Source organism: Lactuca virosa, chromosome 6 (assembly GCF_052849685.1).
Source record: "Lactuca virosa cultivar CGN04683 chromosome 6, Lactuca_virosa_CGN04683_v6, whole genome shotgun sequence".
In the NCBI taxonomy this organism is placed as follows: domain Eukaryota; kingdom Viridiplantae; phylum Streptophyta; class Magnoliopsida; order Asterales; family Asteraceae; genus Lactuca; species Lactuca virosa.
In genome coordinates, this window is record NC_136431.1 from 168,873,181 (window position 1) to 168,891,216 (window position 18,036).

At 38.9% G+C, this 18,036-nt stretch overlaps 1 non-coding gene across 1 annotated transcript; it reads left to right on the top strand.

Moving 5' to 3' along the window:
* The first annotated feature begins 17,195 nt into the window (after nucleotides 1-17,195).
* Nucleotides 17,196-17,302, top strand: LOC145123083 (small nucleolar RNA R71). Its single transcript, XR_013714962.1, has one exon. It is a non-coding gene; the product is annotated as a small nucleolar RNA R71 (small nucleolar RNA).
* Nucleotides 17,303-18,036: the final 734 nt, after the last annotated feature.

An 18,036-nucleotide genomic window follows, 5' to 3' on the forward strand; every position in this document is an offset into this window, starting at 1 on the left:
ATCCTATCTAACATACATGGGGAACATTTAAACTTAAATGTAAGATAGAATAACATACCTTGTTGCTGATTTTGATTCATTGAAACCTTGTGAGCCTAGCACCCCAAGTGTGATGCCTCAAATGCTTCACACAACACCAAATGCTATGGAGTAAACTTGGAGAGAATGTATAATACACTAAAATCGGCTCTAGCCCTCTTGTTCTACTTGGTGTAACCGATTTTGGGAGATATCACATGGTTTATATAGTGTGTTGCATTAGGTAAACCCTAATGTAACATGACTCTTCATTTCCATGATCCATGGATTAACTCCATGGAGCATCCATGGAGCATCCTATGGGTGGAACCCAACTTGATAATCCATGGAGCCTCTTAGCCCACTATATAAGTTATGGATGATTTACATAATCAACCCATATATTTAATTAGTTATCTTTTGATCGCTTAATTAATTCTAAATTAATTCTTGATCAAACTAATTAAATAATATTATTAATATATTAGAACTTATAATATATTAATAAACCATAAGTGTTATTTCTCTCATTTAGTTTATCCAATGCATGGTGCCATGCAACCCAAATGGACGATGTCGGGTCGGGTCAAGTATATACCAGAAATAGTTATGGACTTAGACACCTTATCCAACAGTCTCCCACTTGGATAAGTCTAATAACTATAACTGCAAGTATGACTTCAGGAACCGATCGGCAATCGTAGCTCTTTCAAGGTCTCTCGGAACTGAGAAGATGATGATACGCCATTTAAGATAAGTGATCATATAATCCTCTGTTCTAGATATCAGCTAGACAAATACATGGAACAATGTCTTGCTTATTGTCCAACAGTTTGTTTCCCGATTTCCGATTTGTTTGACAAAGAACTTAATTGAACACATCAACTTAGTTCTGACCGGGCCCGGTACATAGGTCAAAACAAAATCATCGAGGGGCCCAGATATCAGCTTCTAATCCAAGAAGGAACAGATAAAATTCGACTCATATGTTTGCTCTACTAAATGTAGAATTATACACAAAAGCACGTTTTATAACATCGAGTTACCAATGCATTTTCGTACAATCAATGCATAACCTACTCATAGGCAATAAATCATATCTCTGGGTTTGAAGACTTATATGATGTTACCATCTCACGATCACTCGAGATAAATTCCATGAAGTGATACCAGTGAGTGTGGGTTGATTCCAATACTCAGAACTTATGAGTACTGATCGAGTTCGTTGTTTCAATAAAAAATAAACCAATTAACCTAAGTAGATAGCGTAAGTCGGGTCGAATCCACAAGGAGTTCGTGGTTAAACTTTGTGTCAAAGTAATCAATAAAAAGAAAAGTATTACTAGAAATTGTCACGAAAAAGATTAAAGTAAATACCGAACAAAAGCTTGAAAATTTATTAATTAAAAATGAAAATCTCAATGGGAAAACTAGAGTACTCCCGGTTCAGTTATGGATAATTTAGATTCACACACTTTCTTCCCTAGAATCCTAATTCAATTACTTAGATGCAATTGGGGTTTATTATCCTGTAACACATAGTTTTGGGCACACAATATATTCATTCATCTATTTGTCTTACTCCCTATGTCTAAATGGATTAGGAACAATTAGTTAACTAACAATAATGTGTCTTCCAACTACCTATTACCATATTAAGATTCAATATCATAAGTTAGAATAATATATGTTGATTCAATCACTTGTCTTTATTCCTAAACTAATTGAACTTGGAAGAAATGATGAATTTACCATAGACTATCTTAATTATGACGTCAAACAATTCATACGACCCAATTTCATTTATCAATACCAAAGATCATCACATTAAGCATAAAATAACAATTGAAATTAACTAGAATCAAGTAATAATCAAGTGTGTTCATCAAAAATTCATAAACATCCCCGGAAGTAACCCTAATGATTTAGCCTTCCATTGAGTTCTTAAAAACACTAACTTGGATGAAATAAATGAAATACATAATAGAACTCATAATCAAACTTAGAATCATCAAACAAATGTAGCCTAATGATTATCAAAGTACGAAACAAATAAACCTTGGGAGGAAGTAATCGTTTCTAAAAATTACTAGAATTGATGAGAATCACCGGTTGAAATGATCTTCAATTGTTGCTTGATGATGAATTAAATCGAATCTTGCCTTGAATCCGTATTGAAATGGAATGGACTTATGTTTCCAAATGTTTCCAAGGGTTTTAGAAGCCTCAAAACGCAGGAAAAACTCTTAGAATCGCCGGTGGTAACCCTAAAAACGAATGCATAAGTCCCTATTTATATTATTTGACAGAAAAGAGTGAAATCGGACGATGTGGTACGTCGAACGTCCTAGGAGACGTCTTAGACGTCGTGTATAACGCCGAAGCGTTCTTTGTACATCCTTACATGCCTTCTGCCGTCCTTGAAATACACTAAAAAATGGCCAAAAACGTTGGACGTCTTAGGGGACGTCTTAGACGCGTTCTAGGACGTCCTGCCTTGATTTCTAAACTTCCCGAAACACGCCGTTCCAACACGAGACGCCCATAAAACGCCTGGACGTCCTAGGGGACGTCTTAGACGCCATGTAGGATGCCGACGGGCCCTTCTCTTTCTTTTTCTGCTCCGAAATTTGACCAGATGCTGACCGTTTGACTTGGACGTCCTAGGGGACGTCTTAGACACCTGGAGGCGTCCTTCATCCTCCGTGCAAGATTTGGTGGTCAAAACGACATAACTAGCAGAAACACAAAACACGAAAGTTGTAGCAAATCTTGTCTAGTTTCCAGAACTTCTTTACTCATGTCAATCGGAGCTCCAGAACTTCAGATATGAACAAAACATTGAGGCATGGTCAATTTTCCCAGCAACGTTTCTTCATTCCTTTAGCAATCCGTTTTACTTGCAGGTTCCGCCCAATTTTAGTACAATATATTGACCTGCATATGAAGTTCAACAACTTATCAAAGTAGTGTCATTCTTGGACAATTATACATCAATTCAACAGATTTATGACAATTTAGTATATTCACAAAATAGACTTATCAAACCTCCCCAACTTTATTCCAAACTCGTCCCGAGATTGGCCTGAAATAATCAGCGTAGTCTTACTCTCTTATCCTAAGAAAAACTCAATGGAATCACGAATTCCGTACTTTTTATCACAATATTTTCAATAGCACAATATAATGATTTCGGGGATTATTAGTTTCATATCCAGACTTTTAAACTCAAAACACATGTTATGCTTATTTTACTTTGTTGTTTGAAACCCTCCACTTTTTGAACCCTTTCCAATAATCAACGTCATGAGTAATCAGTTGAACTCATTGCCAAAGTCCCCTTCTCAAGGTTCACTAACATAGTTAGCGCGGTCGGTAACACTTAATAGACCAACCCATACACTCCCGCTATCGAGGGGTCACATATTGTTTCACACAATATCTTCAACTTGAACTTTTCTTCATGTTTATCTTGATTGTGCATTCTTCAAGTTCTTTGATGGCTTCATCGGATTTGATCATCTTTGTATTTGACTTTAGCTTGAATATATATACTTTGAAGCTCTTCAATGTCTCATGATGCTTTTTGGTTGTGTGAAAACAATAATAGTCCCCTCCCAACCCCAAAGGCGCAGGAGTAAGTAAGACCAAGTACTCAGAGCGTGATGACACATATTGTTCGGTTGGGTCCTCAATTGAAAGATCGTAGGCTCGAGCCAAAAACCTTCATTTTTCAAACACTTGGGTATTTCATATAACAATTTTTAAATAAATATAAATATTTCCAAACCAGCTGAGCAACCCACAAAATCAATATTAAATAGATATTATGACTCGATGTACGAAACTCCTATCATTTTCCATCTTGATGAGTTACATTCAAGATATAGAGATGCTACTAACTCATCACGTATTTCATGGAACCAACCCAAGAGATAATAATAATAATAATAATGAGTTTAATAGCAGTACATTCATCCCAAATAAAGACATGAAAATCAAAATAAAAATGAAAATAAAAAGAAAAAGTCTTCATCACACAACCATAAAAATAAAAATCAAAAAAGGATCTCACGAAAGTTCACTGCGGGGGCGGCTGTGGAGGATATCGTGGGTACGGTGGAGGATACCCAAAGATCGATCCAGCTAAATCCTCAAAGCGAGTAGAGTCCTCTGTAGCTGGTGGTCGCTGATAATGCTCATACTCGGATGGCGATGGATAGTTGTTCGGATCCCCGGATCGGTAGAAGACTGGGGCTGGAGCTCGGTATCGATACTGTGGCTGATCAATGTCTATCGGTTCATACTGGACACGACTCTGTCTGTAGGCGGCATCTGCATAGTACTCCTGCTGGTACAGCTGACGAGTGACAACACTATAAGTGTTGCTAGCTGTAATGCCAACCTGTCGCATCTGCTCAGTAAGGTCAGCTAGTGTCGTGTCGACACCCTCCATCCATATATCTGTTCTCCCCATCCAAGCCTACACCTCCTGGTTATGCGTGTTTTGTCTCCCTAGAAAATCCTCCCAAGCTGTATGTATGTTCCATCCCTGACCTGCTTCTTGTCCCTATTGCTGCTGATGATCCCCCTGAAAATCACCAATGAATGGCTCCTCATCCCCCACTCCGAGTGGTGCCGTGTATGTCAGGTTTATGGCAGAATCCACTAGAGTATGTCTCCCATTTATAATTTGAAATGAGATGTGTCTGAAATAAGTAGCAGTAGGGCGAAGGATACGTGGGTATGATGTAGCTCGTGGGACCCTGATCCTATTCCCAGCTCCCTAGTCACATATGTCGATATCAGGGCGACATGGGGGGTGGTGACTATGTGCTGGATATCAAAACAGGACCATATGTTGCACATAGCATTATATGCATAAGAAATAAATATGGATCCTGTCATCAATCCATATAATACATATAACTCCTATGTCCTCACCGCCCTAGGATCACTATTCCTTGGGTTCACATTTTCCGTGAAAATGTTATGCAATGCTTTTGCTAAGGGTACCAATTCGCGAAATCTGTCGTATGCCCTCGTCCCTTCACGGAATACTGTACGGTATACTTCTGTCATGCTAACCCCAGGGTTACCCCCCTCGTGTCAATACATTTATACTCAGTCGGCTGATTCTCAAGATCATGTAGATGATATCCAGTATCTACATGAAACATGTCCCGAATACCCTGCACAGTCATCACTGTATCATGAGTACGAACCGTCCCAATCAGCTGCAACTCCTCCGGCCTACCAGGCACCTCGACACGTCCAAGTGTCCTCATCCATTCCCGCACTATATCAACATAAATCTGCATGGGATTGAAGTCCAACGCTCCACCCCATCCATAGCGATCAAACGTCTCCACAATATTGTACCCAGTGAAGCTCGGTCGCTCCACCATGTACTCTACAATAAAACCCCTAATCGGATGAGTCGCCTCATAAACTGTCGGGCGAATGAAATACACTAACCAAAGGTTAACTGCAACTGGCAAGTTCTAACTAAAACCAGAACAGAACTGTAACAGGTAAATATTCAGACTAACAATGCAGTGTCAAAATTCAGTGTCATTCTGAAAATTTCTAAGAACTTGAATTTTTTAATCCAAACACAAATATAAACATAAAATTGATTTTCCAACATTATATGTGCTTTTTTTACAACAAAAATTCAATTTTTAGAAAAATTCATAGATGACACATGCAAGTTGTTTGGAACATATTTCTAACAACTACAAACACTAATTCACAAGAATTCATACCAATATATATCATATTCTTCATCTTTTTCAAAATTTCAAACATATATGAACATACATGAAAAAAAATTCGAAATTCAACTAAAATATGGAGTTTTGAAGCACATACCTTGTTGAAAATGTGTTTCTAGTGAAGAAGAACCAAGAACTTGAAGCAAAAACCCAAACTAAGTCACAATTTCGAAACCCTAGTTTTTGTGGGTTTTGAAATCGGTCCCCAAATAAGTGATTAGAGTGTGTAAATCTTGCAATGTGATGTTTCTTACTTAATTTGTTGAAGATTGCAAAAAAAAATCACGAATTTTGGTTGAGTTTTGGCCAAGAAATCGAAGAAAATGGGCAAAAACAAGTGGGTTTCGGCTATGGCAGTTTAGAGAAGAAGGAGACCAACAATTATGCAGAAAACGCCATAAAACGGATGAAAAACGCTTTATCAAAGGATAGGGGCTTCAACAAGTTTGTTCTTTAATGTGGTAAAAGATTCGAGACATGCTTTATCAAAGGAAAATGGTGCGTCTTTTAAAAGTAAATTACAAAGAGGTTTTGAGATTGCACTAAAATCCTTGATAAATCTTCGATAAAAGCCGGCATGCCCAAGAAAAGAACGGACGCCTTTTACCGAAGTGGGTGGGGGAAGAGTAGAAATAATTTGTACTTTGGCCCGGTCGACTTCAAAACCACGCTCGGAGACAACATGACCAAGTACAAGTCCCTCCTTTACCATGAAATGACTCTTCTCCCAACTTAAAACCAAATTAGACTCGATACAACGTTTTAAAACTTTTTCTAGTTGGTTTAAGCATGTCTCAAAAGAAGATCCAAAAATTGAAAAACCATCCATGAAAATTTCTAATGAGTCCCCCACCATGTCTGAAAAAATAGCCATCATACATCTTTGGAATGTGGCGGGGGTATTACACAAGCCAAATGGCATCCTACGGAAAGCAAAGGTGCCATAGGGACACGTGAATGTGGTTTTGGATTGATCCTCGGGGTGGATGGCAATTTGATTATACCCCGAGTATCCATCCAAAAAGCAATAAAACTTTTTCCTGGACAATTTTTCAATAATCTAATCAATAAAAGGGAGAGGGAAATGGTCCTTTGATGTTGCAACATTGAGCTTGTGATAATCGATGCAAACTCTCCATCCGGTGACCGGTCTTGTTGAGATATTCTCTCCATCTTCTGTATCCACCACTGTGATGCCCGACGTCTTTGGCACTGTCTGTGTTGGGCTCACCCAATCACTATCAGATATTGGGTAGATAATACCCGCATCAAGCAATTTCAGCACCTCCTTTTTAACAACTTCTCGCAGATTCGGGTTGAGCCTTCGTTGTGCATCTCGGGATGGCTTTGCTCCAGCTTCAGTGATGATTCGATGCATACATGTGGCTGGACTAATTCCCTTCAAGTCTGCTATGGTCCATCCAATTGCTCCCTTGTACTTGGAAAGCACCTTCAGTAATGCTTCCTCATGTGGACCTGTCAAATTAGAAGATATGATAATTGGTAAGTTCTTGTTAGATCCTAAAAAAGAGTATTTAAGATGTGAAGGAAGAGTTTTAAGTTCAAGAGTGGGTGGCTCCTCCAAAGATGGCTTAAGTGGGTCCGAAAAACTTGTTGGCAATTTTTCAACTTGATAACTCCATGGTGGCCTCTCTTGCTCAATAGCATTTTCAAATGCCTCCTCAACTATCTTGATGTCATCCAACTCTAAAACTTCGTCCCTGTCATTAGAAAGAAAAAAACTCCAACGGATCGGGGTGTAAGATTTTAGGAGTGAATTGATGCACTAAGTCATCAACCACATCCACACGATAACATTCATAATCTGATGGTGAGTTAGGAAACGTATTAAAAATATTAATTCTAAGTTTTCTATTTCTAAAAGAGATATCCATTGCACCCGTTCTACCATTAATTTGTGCATTTATTGTTGCCAAAAACGGACGACCCAAAATAATAGAAGGTTGACTTTCTTTATAAGTGCTCTCGGTGTCAAGCACAAGAAAATCAACTGGGTAATAGAAATCTTCCACCTTAATGATGACATCTGATAATATACCCCGGGGAATTTTGGTTTACTTATCGGCCAATCGCAAAATAATATCAGTTTGTTCCAAAGTGCCTAAGTCATGTTGATCAAAAAGATTTCCTGGGATTATATTAACACTAGCTCCAAGATCAAGGAGCGCCTTTTTGATATTAATATTACCTAGGGTAACATAAATTAAAGGTGCTCCGGGATCCTTAAGCTTGGGTGGAAGTTTATTTGATATTATGGAACTTGCATGCTCGGTTAAGTCAATCTTTTTAGGGAGGTGTGCTTGGAGTTTGCGTTTTTGAACACACAAATCCTTCAAAAATTTAGCATAAGAAGGTACCTCCTTAATAAGTTTCACTAACGGGATATTTATTTTAACTTGACAAAATAGATCCCACATGTCTTCCATTTTCGGCCCTCGCTTCCCAAAAGGGAAGGATGCCGGTTTCTCCAAAGCCGAAGGGTATGGTGCGATATTAACCTCCACAGCATGCTCCCCAACTTTAGATCATCTTTACCCTTAACTACTTTTTGTTTTTCAGATTTGAAACCTTTCTCAAACTCTTCTTTTTCATCAAAAACGACCTCAGTGTCACTGTCATTATCTAAAGTAGGAGCACTTACCTTGTTGTCAACCTTTTTCCCACCATGCAAGGTGATTACCTCATTCACTTGATGCTCTTTTTCGGGTCTTTGGGTGTGAGATGGGTTGACTGTTGTGGTGCTTGGAAACTTGCCATCTTCTCTTTTCCCAATTTGCTCCGCCAGTTGAGCAATCTGCTTCTCGATAGCAGCTATGGACTTGGAGTTAGTGTCGGCTTTCTAATATGTTTGTGTTATGAACTCCATGATTTTGTCCAACTTGTTGCCATCCGTTTCCTCCTTCTTTGATGTTCCACCCTGGTTAAAGTTGTGATGGGTTTTGAGCATTCAAACACATCCTAAGTGTACATGCAACCCTAATAACCTTGGATCTATGTTTGTCTAATAATCATGCAAAGTTGAATTCCAAGGTTATATTCCTATCTAGCATACATGGGGAACATTTTTAACTTGAATGAAAGATAGAATAACTTACCTTGTTGTTGATTATGATCCTTGAAACCTTGTGAGCCTAGCACCCCAAGTGTGATGCCTGAAATGCTTCACACAACACCAAATGCAAAGGAGTAAACTTTGAGAGAATCTTACACTTGCAAAATCGGCTCTAGCCCTCTTGTTTCTTAGTTTCGCCGATTTTGGTGGAGAACATGTTGCTTATATAGTGTGTCACATTTAGGGTTACACCATGTAAACCCTAATGTGGCATGACTCTTCATTTCCATGACCCATGGGTTTGTAACTCCCATGGAGCCTCCATGGAGCATCCTATGGGTGGAACACAACTTGATAATCCATGGAGCCTCTTAGCCCACTATATAAGATATGGAAGATTTACATAATCTACCCATATATTTAATTAGTTATCTTTTGATCACTTAATTAATTCTAAATTAATTCTTGATCAAACTAATTAAATAATATTATTAATATATTAGAACTTATAATATATTAATAAACCATAAGTGTTATTTCTCTTATTTTAGTTTATCCAATTGCATGGTGCCATGCAACCCAAATGGACCATGCCGGGTCGGGTTAAGTACATACCAGAAATAGTTATGGACTTATACACCTTATCCAACAGTCTCCCACTTGGATAAGTTTAATAACTATAACTGCAATACTTCAGGAACCGATCGGCAATCGTAGCTCTTTCAAGGTATCTCGGAACTGAGAAGATGATGATACGCCATTTAAGATAAGTGATCATATAATCCTCTGTTCTAGATATCAGCCGGACAAATACATGGAACAATGTCTTACTTATTGTCCAGCAGTTTGTTTCCCGATTTCCGATTTGTTTGACAAAGAACTTAATTGAACACATCAACTTAGTTCTGATCGGGCCCGGTACATAGGTCAAAACAAAATCATCGAGGGGCCCAGATATCAGCTTCTAATCCAAGAAGGAACAGATAAACTTCGACTCATATGTTTGTTCTACCACTCATTGAATTATACACAAAAGCACGTTTTATAACATCGAGTTACCAATGCGTTAACATACAATCAATGCATAACCAACTCATAAGTAACAAATCATATCTCTAGGTTTGAAGACTTATATGATATTACCGTCTCACGATCACTCGAGATAAATTCCATGAAGTGATTCCAGTGAGCGTGGGTTGAGTCCAATGCTCAGAACTTATGAGCACTCATGAGTGTTGTAGCCATGTCCAACAACTTAGACCTCTACAACTAATCATGACAGTGTTGATTCATACCTACTTCCGACATATGACCGACTGTGGAGGTTCGAATAATATGATATACCAAACATAATTATTCTGGAAGTCAAAACATGCAAAAGAAATATAGTAAACGATCGACAAGAGATAGCAACACTTTACTCATAAATAAAACACCTTTTATTCATCATCTAATGTCAATTACACTTTACAAATTTCAAGGTTATCTAACTACTAAATCTAATATCATCCTTCAGCCCTATGCTCCGAGCATGCTGGAGATGCTCAACCCGAGTCAGTCCCTTCGTGAGGGGATCTGCTAGATTCTCATCCGATGATACCCTCTTTGCCACGAGGAGTCCTTCTTCTATTCGATGTCTGATGAAATGGTATTTTCTGTCGATGTGTTTGGATCTCCCGTGATCCCTTGGTTCCTTGGCTAAGGCAACTGCACTTTCACTATCACAGAAAATTTCCATTGGCTCTTTAATAGCTGGTACAACTCCAAGGTCTCCAATGAAGTTCTTCAGCCATATCTCCTCCTTTGCTGCCTCGCTAGCTGCTATATACTCTGATTCGCAAGTTGAATCAGCCACTGTCTCTTGCTTGGAACTCTTCCAAGAAATTGCTCCTCCATTTAAGGTAAAGACCCACCCTGACTGAGAGCGGAAATTATCCCTATCAGTCTGAAAGCTAGCATCACTATACCCTACAACTCTCAAGTCTTCACTCCCACCGAGGGTAAGGACCCAGTCCTTAGTCCTCCGTAGGTACTTGAGGATATTCTTTACCGCAGTCCAGTGTGCCTTGCCAGGGTTCCCCTGATACCTGCTAACCATGCTCAAAGAAAAGGCTACATCAGGTCGAGTACACGTCATAGCATACATGATCGATCCTACAGCCGAAGCATAAGGTATTCGACTCATTTCTGCTATATCAGCCTCAGTACTAGGGCTTTGTGTCTTACTCAATCTGGCGTTACTCTGGATGGGTAACTCTCCTTTCTTGGAGTCCTGCATGCCGAATCTCTTCAGCACCTTATCCAAGTAGGTACTCTGACTAAGTCCAATTAGTCTTTTACTCCGGTCTCTCAAGATCCTTATCCCTAGAATATAGGCAGCTTCTCCTAGGTCCTTCATAGAGAAACACTTCCCAAGCCAGGACTTAACTTCCTGCGGAGTTGGGATGTCATTTCCTATGAGTAGTATGTCATCCACATACAATACCAAAAAGCTAACTATACTCCCACTAGCCTTGACATATACACAAGATTCATCTTCACTCCTAGAAAAGCAAAAATTCCTTGACTTTCTCATCGAAGCAAAGATTCCATCTGCGAGGTGCTTGCTTTAACCCATAAATGGATTTCTCAAGATTACACACTCTATTAGGGTACTCTGTGTTGACAAAAGCCTCTGGCTGACTCATGTAAACATCCTCAGCCAACTTTCCATTAAGGAAAGCGGTTTTGACATCCATTTGCCATATTTCATAGTCATGAAATGCGGCTATGGCTCACAGAACCCTAATAGAATTAATCTTGGCCACTGGAGAAAAGGTCTCATCATATTCAACTCCCGGAGTTTGTGAGAAACCCTTTGCAACCAGTCGTGCCTTATAAGTGTGTACATTACCATCCATGTCGGTCTTCTTCTTGAAGATCCATTTGCACCCTACAGTCTTACGACCTGGTACATTCTCAACCAAGTTCCAAACTTGATTGTCATACATGGACTGTATCTCGCTGTCCATTGCCTCTTTCCACTTGGCTGACTCAGGGCCTGCCATGGCTTCCGCGTAACTGTTAGGTTCATCCAGACCTATCAGTGTCTCATCACTGATAAGTGTATCACCTTCCGCAATAATATGGAATCCATAGTAATGCTCAGGTGCATTCCTAACCCTTGTGGAACGCCTCAGAGGTACAGACTTGTCAATTGGAACGCAATAATATGGAATCCATAGTTGTGCTAGGGTTTGAAGTTCCTTCACCACTTGACTTTTGAATTTCTTCAAGGTCAACTTGCCTCCCACTATCTCCTTGGCTTATGAACTCTCTCTCTCTCGAAAGAAAGCCCTCCTAGCTACAAAGACCACATTCTCACTAGGTCTGTAGAAGAGGTAACCAAAGGATTTCTGTGGGTAGCCGATGAAAATACACCTCTCACTTCGAGGTTCGAACTTATCATGAGTCTCGCGTCTCATGAAAGCCTCGCAACCCCAAATCTTAATGTGGTCTAGTTTGGGTACTTTACCAGTCCACATCTCATGAGGAGTTTTGGCAACTTTCTTTGTGGGAAGTAGATTAAGGATATGGGCGGCAGTCTCTAAGGCATACCCCCAAAATGAGATTGGTAGCGAAGCTCGACTCATCATGGAACGAACCATATCCAACAAGGTTCGATTACGCCTCTCAGCTACACCATTCAACTGCAGTGTCCTGGGAGGTGTCAATTGTGAGACAATCCCACATTCCCTAAGATAGTCGAGGAACTCTGAACTAAGATACTCACCACCTCGATCGGATCGAAGCATCTTAATGTTCCTGTCCAATTGATTCTCGACTTCCTGTTTAAACTCTTTAAACCTCTCAAAAGTCTCTGACTTATGCTTGATTAAGTAGACATATCCATATCTACTGTAATCATCAGTAAAAGTCAAATAATAACGATTAGCATCCCTTGTGGCATGTTTGAAGGGCCCACACACATCCGTGTGTATAAGATCTAACAAACCTTCAACCCTCTCACAAGAACCTGTGAAGGGTGACTTTGTCATTTTTCCAAGTAAGCATGATTCGCAACTATCATCTGACTTTAGGTCAAATGACTCCAATACTCCATCCTTTTGGAGTTGGCCTATGCGTTTCTTGCTTATATGTCCAAGACGACAATGCCATAATGATGCTTTATCCAAGTTATTATCATTAACAAAATCAATACACAATACATTATTTCCTAAGTTATCAACCACAGATACAGTTTCATACACACCATCACAAGGTAATGCTTTAAAATAAAGAACATTATTAAAGAAAGCATTAATCGAACCAACTTCATTATCAAATGAAAAGGTGAAACCTTGTTTATACAATGCATGAAAGGAAATAATATTTCTTGCCATTTCTGGCGAATAACAACATTTATTCAAATCTAAACTAAACCCACTACTTAGCGATAAAGTATAAACTCCAATCTTGGTGACAGGTAAAGCTTTCCTATTCCCCATGATTAAGTTTATTCTTCCATGCTCCACATTCTCACTTCTTCTTAGTCCCTGCAAATCAGAACATATATGAATACCACAACCGGTATCAAGGACCCAAGAGTTAGAATGGGGTGAGTTATTAGATAAGATAGTGTAAATACCTGCATGGTTGGGTTTAACTTTCCCATCCTTCACATCTTGCTGGTACTTTGGGCAGTTCCGCTTCCAATGTGACTTTTCATGGCAATAGAAGCATTCAGCCTCTTTAGGGTCAGAAGAAGGAGTGACAAAACCTTTCTTGGTTCCACTTGAAGAAGAGCCATCAAGGGTCCTAGCCTTGGTACCCTTCGAAGAGCTCTTCCTCTTCTTCCCTCTACCTTTCCCGATTGCCAAAACCGGGGCGGAGTTTGGAGTAGGAGTGTTAACAACCGACTTACCCTTAAGACCTGTTTCTGCGCTCTTGAGGTGTCCCTGAAGTTTGCTGAGTGTGACCTATTCCTTATTCATGTGATATGTCATGCAGAATTGATCATAGCACGATGGTAAGGAGTGCAAAATGATATCTATTGCAAGCTCCTCAGGGAAGTTCACATTAAGCTTCAGCAACCGATCCACATACCTTTGCATTTTCTGCATGTGGCTCGTGACGGATTCCCCGTCCTTCATCATGGTTGTTATGATAGAGCATATGATTTCATACCTCTCTTGTCGTGCACTTTGATGGTATCTTTCCATCAGATCTTGGTGCATTTCAAAAGGGTAGAAGTCCTCATAGGACTTTTGGAGTTCCGCTGTCATGGTGGCCAACATGATGCATGCCACTTTTGTAGCATCCCTTTCATGTGCCCGGAAGTCAGCGATCTCCTGGGGAGTTGCAGTGGTCTCATCAATCTCCTTAAGCTCCTTGTCAAGGACATATTCTTTGTCCTCGTAGCGGGTAATCATCCTGATGTTTCTGATCCATTCATTGAAGTTGGATCCATCAAAAGTGACTTTCCCACACAAGTTCATAAGGGTAAAGGAGCCATTAGGATTAGAGCCAGAAGCAACATTGTTTGAAGACATCTGAAAGAAGAGGACAAGATTAGTTTAGATATTAAGAGAGTCCTTAATAAAACACCCAAATATAATATTAAGGCTAGGATCCAATCACAATATATTATAACTTAGAAGAGGTATGCCGTAATCCAAGCTATAACATATTTGAAAGGTAGGTGAATGGCGATTCACCAATTTCCACCATGAAAAACAAAATATAAATATTAGGTTTTTAATTGGTTCTTAGAAATTCCTAGATTCTTTTTGAGATTCAATGAACTTTTCAAAGGCATGTTTCAATCTCAAGTGTGCCCTCCAAGTTTTGTGACTGGGATACCGAGGATCACAAAAAGAGGTGTGAAGTAACCATGCAAATCACTTGGTACACTCAATGTTTATTACTCAATCGATGTGCCGGTTAACCACACGAGCTCCACCGACCTATAATAAACTTTAAGTCACCCTTTACCTACCTTGTTAAGTCCAAGTTAGTGTGCCGGTTAACCACACGAGCTCCACTAACGACTTAAACAAAGTGTAAAGTATAATTTCATGGATTAGCACCTTATTCACATTTTCCTAAAGTAACTAAGATTGGGAATTTAATAAAAGCATTTAGTTACTTTATAATATTCATCATACTTTTAATGAGAATTTATAAGTCTTTGTCCTACCCGTTCGGCTAACGGCCCTCCACCGATCAAGGAAGCGGTGGGTGAGAGTGGACACCCATTAAATTGACATTTTATAGGCAACAACCTTATACCCCCCTTATAGACCGGCTTCGTGAATGAGGCGTACTAGCGGTAAGACGACTTGACGTTATACATATATATATTAGTAACTTATAATATTATAAAGTATAAGGGTTGAATTTTAACTTTTAAAATTCTAAGGGTTGGAACTAAAGTTTTAATCAAGACTTTACATGTTCCAAAACTTGAGGGCAAGTTTTGTAAACTTCCAAAACTTGAGGGCAAATTTTGTAAACTTCCAAAACTTTTCATTTCTTATAACTTATGAATTAATTGAGTAATAAAAATGAAGACTCTTCATTTTTATAACTCTTGTGTTCTTTTAATGGCTTTAATAAAAGTGAGACTTTTGGTTTTCCATAACTTGAGGACAAGTTATGGACTCCATTAAAACACATTATGATCATGAATTAAACTACCATGAAGGTTACAAACAATTCCTATGATCATCTAATCTTCATAAGTTCAAGAACATGAATATGAACACTTTCAAGAATCAAAAATTACACTTAAAAAAAAAATTTGTAATTTTAATAATTGCCATTGTAAATGGATTAGCATAAACATTACACCATCTAAAACAAGCTTTAAAACATCAAAACAGTTTAGGGTAATGTTTCTAGTCCATTTCCAGCAACAAATGTGCAAACTTTCATACGAGCAGAAAACAGAAAAACAATTTTTTTTCAAGCTGTTTGCACACAAAAAAAAACAACAAACGAACCTAGGCTCTGATACCACTGATGGGTTTTGAGCATTCTAACACTTCCTAAGTGTACATGTAACCCTAATAACCTTGGATCTATGTTTGTCTAATAATCATGCAAAGTTAAATTCCAAGGTTATATTCCTATCTAGCATACATGGGGAACATTTTTAACTTGAATGAAAGATAGAATAACTTACCTTGTTGTTGATTATGATCCTTGAAACCTTGTGAGCCTAGCACCCCAAGTGTGATGCCTCAAATGCTTCACACAACACCAAATGCAAAGGAGTAAACTTTGAGAGAATCTTACACTTGCAAAATCGGCTCTAGCCCTCTTGTTTCTTAGTGTCGCCGATTTTGGTGGAGAACATGTTGCTTATATAGTGTGTCACATCTAGGGTTACACCATGTAAACCCTAATGTGGCATGACTCTTCATTTCCATGACCCATGGGTTTGTAACTCCCATGGAGCCTCCATGGAGCATCCTATGGGTGGAACCCAACTTGATAATCCATGGAGCCTCTTAGCCCACTATATAAGATATGGAAGATTTACATAATCTACCCATATATTTAATTAGTTATCTTTTGATCACTTAATTAATTCTAAATTAATTCTTGATCAAACTAATTAAATAATATTATTAATATATTAGAACTTATAATATGTTAATAAACCATAAGTGTTATTTCTCTCATTTTAGTTTATCCAATGGCATGGTGCCATGCAACCCAAATGGACCATGCCGGGTCGGGTTAAGTACATACCAGAAATAGTTATGGACTTATACACCTTATCCAACAAGTTGGACTGCTGGAACTGTTTTGGCTGATTTTGGTTTTGGTAATTCCCTTGACGGTTGTTGTTGTTGAAATTCCCATTGTTGTTGTAGTTCCCGCCTTGATTGTAGTTCTGATTGAATGATCGTGGATTATTTTGGAATTGACCATAGCCGTGCACTTGACTGATTTCCTCTTGACTTCTCATGCACTCATCTGCAATGTGTCCTGAATCTCCACAGCTTACACATATCTTCTGTCCCTGCGAAAAAAACACACCTTTCTCTTTGCCTAGACTAGAGAGTAGTAAGTCAAAATTTTTATTTAAAGAATTAATATCAAATTTGACTTCATTTTTCCAGTTTTTGTCTAGTCCAACTGAAGCAGCAGATGAAACTGGGTTGTCCCGTTTCTTAGTTGAGTAATTGGTTTTTGAACCATGACTCAACTGCTCCAATAATCGCCAAGCGTCTTCACTATCTTGCATCATGATAGTGCCGCCAGATGAACCATTAATCATAGTTTGATTGGCAGTGTCGACTCCATCATAAAAGAAACGTACAAGTTGCCAACGGGGAAATTCATGATGGGGACATGAACACAACAATTCCTTGAGGCGTTCAAATGCATCATGAAATTCTTCATTGGGTTTTTGTGCAAAATCTTGTATCGCTTTTCTTATTTCCGTTGTTTTACTAGCAGGGTAGAACTCTTGCAAAAATTTAGTTTTTAATTGCTCCCAAGTAGTAATACTATGGGGGGCAAGAGAAGTGAACCAATACTTAGCTTTTTCTTTTAAAGTGAACGGAAATAAGTGAAGTCTAAAAGAGTCTCTATTAGTTCCTCGCGGAGTATTCGCGTTAGCAATTGCAAGGAACTCATAGAGGTGATTTTATGGATCATCAGGTTTATGGCCTCTAAAGACTGGTAAGACACTAATTAGTTGTGGCCTTACTTCCACATGATGCTCGTTTCCTTCCGCGAAGAGTGTAGGTGAAGCATCATCATACTCTCCTGGCTGAAAATGAGACGCCACAGATTGTCTATTAGGTTGCGGAAAGTAAAGACGAGGGAATTGGTTACCTTCGTTGTAGTATCCTCCATTTGGATTCCTTCGGTGTTGATTCCCAAAGCCTTGATTTCCGAACCCATCGTTGTAGTCATTGTTGCCACCATAGGGAAAATTCTGGTTGTTCCAGTTATTGTTGTAGTTCCCGTTTCCACCCCGATTGCCTTGATTCCGCCTATTACCACCGTTATGGTTCTGATTCCAACCAAGTCCATTGTCACTTCCATCATCAAAATCCCAGTCATCCTCGTTACCACCATTACCACCATTACCAAATTGAGGACCGATATTTCTAGGATTTTGGTTCTGATTTCTGACATTACCACCGTTGTGGTTTCCTACATTGTCTC